Source organism: Chionomys nivalis, chromosome 1 (genome assembly GCF_950005125.1).
Source record: "Chionomys nivalis chromosome 1, mChiNiv1.1, whole genome shotgun sequence".
In the NCBI taxonomy this organism is placed as follows: domain Eukaryota; kingdom Metazoa; phylum Chordata; class Mammalia; order Rodentia; family Cricetidae; genus Chionomys; species Chionomys nivalis.
The window spans coordinates 195270023-195272616 of record NC_080086.1 but is presented as its reverse complement, the minus strand read 5'-3'; the positions used below and the strand labels follow the sequence as shown (position 1 = coordinate 195272616).

Here is a 2594-nt window from a genome sequence, read left to right as displayed (position 1 = left end):
TAGGGCCACAGTTACCCTGGTACCCAAACCACATGAAGTCCCAACAGAGAACAAGAATTGCAGACCAATTTCCCTTATGATCCTAGATGCAAAATTACCCAATAAAATCCTTGTAAAGTAAGTCTAAGCACACATCAAAAAGGTTATTCACTGTGATCAAGTAAGCTTCATCCCAGAGACACAGAGATGGTTCAACATATATAAATTGATAAATATAATCTACCATAAAAACAAACTAAAAAACAAAAACACACAATCACTTTTTTAGGTGCAGAAAGGGTTCTTGTCAAAATCCAACATCCCTTCATGATAAAAAGTTCTGGAGAGATTAGGAATATAAGAGACATACCTCAACATAATAAAGGCAATATACATCCAACATCTCTAAATCTTGAGAAACTCAATCCCATTACACAATCAGAAACAAGAAAAGGTTGCCCACTCTCTCCATACTACTCAATACTGTACTTGAAGTCTTAGCTAGAGAAATAAGAGCACTGAAGAGGACAAAGGGGATACAAATTATAAAGGAAGAAGTCAAAGTATCTTATTTTCAGTTGATATGTTAGTATATATAAGTGATCCTGAAAGATCCACTAGGAAACTCCTACAGTTGATAAACTTTTTAAGTAGCTGGATACAAAATTAACTCAAAAAAAATCTGTATCCCTTCTTTATATAAATGACAAATGGACTGAGAAAGAAATCAAGGAAGCATCACCTTTTACAATAACCTCAAATGACATAAAATATCTTGGGGGTAACTCTAAGCAAGTGAATGACTTGTATGATAAAACTTCAAGAAAGAAAGAAAACTGAAAAGATATTAGAAGATAGAAAGACTTGGGTGAAGATGATGGCAGCCGGGGCGGCGAACTGCATCATGGAGGTTTCCTGTGGCCAACCAGAAAGCAGTGAGAAGCCCAATGCTGAGAACATGACAACCAAAGACTACTCCTTTGACTCTTATGCCCACTTTGGCATCCATGAGGAGATGTTGAAGGAGAAGTATGCACCCTTACATATCGCAACTCCATCTTTCACAATCAGCACCTCTTCACAGACAGGATAGTGCCAGACGTGGGCTCAGGCACTGACCGGAATCCTCTGCATGTTTGCGGCCAAGACAGGAGCCTGCAAGGTCATTGGGATCGAATGTTCAAGCGTCTCTGATTATGCTGTGAAGGCTGTTAAAGTCAACAAGTTAGCCCACGTCATCATCAAAGGCAAGGTGAGGAGGTGGAACCGCCCGTGGAGAAAGTGAACATCATCATCAGTGAGTGGATGGGCTACTGTCTCTTCTACATGCTCAACACCGTGCTGCATGCCCGTGACAAATGGTTGGCACCCTATGGCCTCATCTTCCCAGACCGGGCCACCCTTTATGTGACAGCCATTGGGGACCGACAGTACAAAGACTACAAGATCCCCTGCTGGGAGAATATATGGTTTCGATGTCCTGCGTCAAAGACGTGGCCATCAAGGAGCCCTTGGTGGATGTGGTGGACCGGAAGCAGCTGGTCACTAATGTCTACCTCATAAAGGAGGTGGACATTTATACAGTCAAGGTAGAGGACCTGACCTTCACCTCCCTCTTCTGCCCACAAGTGAAGCAGAATGACTACATGCACGCATTGGTGGCCTACTTCAACATCGAGTTCACCGATGCCACAAGAGGAGGGGCTATTCTACCAGTCCTGAGTCCACATATACACACTGGAAGCAGACTGTGTTCTACACGGAGGACTACCTAACAGGAAAGACTGGCAAGGAGAGCTTTGGCACCTTTGGCATAAAGCCCAAGGCCAAAAACAATTGCGACTTGGACTTCACTATTGACCTGGACAGCTATGTGAGTTCTCTTCTTCCACCGACTACCGAATGCACTGAGGTGGTGCCAGGCTGGCCCTCCACAGAAGGGGGCTCAGGGGCTGAGCTTGGCGGGGGGGGGGGGTTATGCCAATAAATTCTCAAATGACAAAAAAAGTAGAAGATGGAAAGAACTTTCACACTATGAGCTAGAAGGATTAATATAACAAAAATGGCCATCCTACTAAGAGCAATCTACAATTCAATGCAGCACAAATCAAAATTCCAAAACAACTCTTCACAGAGCTTGAAAGGACAATTCTCAGCTTCATATGGAAGCACGAAAACCCAGAACAGCTAAAACTGCTGGAAGCATCACTATCCCCCATTTCAGCCTGTACTACAGAGCTGTAGTAATAAAAACAGCATGCTATTGGCACAGAACAGGCACATTGACCAATGACATTGGGTTGAAGACATAGATACAAATCTGCTGTGAAATATTTTTTAGCGATGTATATATGTGTCGCATTCTTTTATGTTGCATTTGTTTAACTCTATGAAGCTGTGTGACTGTGCCTGTCTACAACACCTGATTGGTCTAATAAAGGGCTGAATGACCAATAGCTAGGCAGGATAGAGGGATAGGTAGGGCTTCCGGCAGAGAGAATAAATAGGAGAAAAAGAGAGAAGAGGGAGGAACAAGAAAAGGAGGAGAGGAAGACACCAGTGGCCAGCCATCCTGCTACACAGCCAGCCACAGAGTAAGAAGGGAAGACCTATAG

General features: G+C 43.3%; 1 pseudogene; it reads left to right on the top strand.

Annotated features, from left to right (window-relative positions):
• Positions 1–853: 853 nt before the first annotated feature.
• On the top strand, positions 854–1890 carry LOC130864338 (protein arginine N-methyltransferase 1-like; annotated as a pseudogene).
• Positions 1891–2594: the final 704 nt, after the last annotated feature.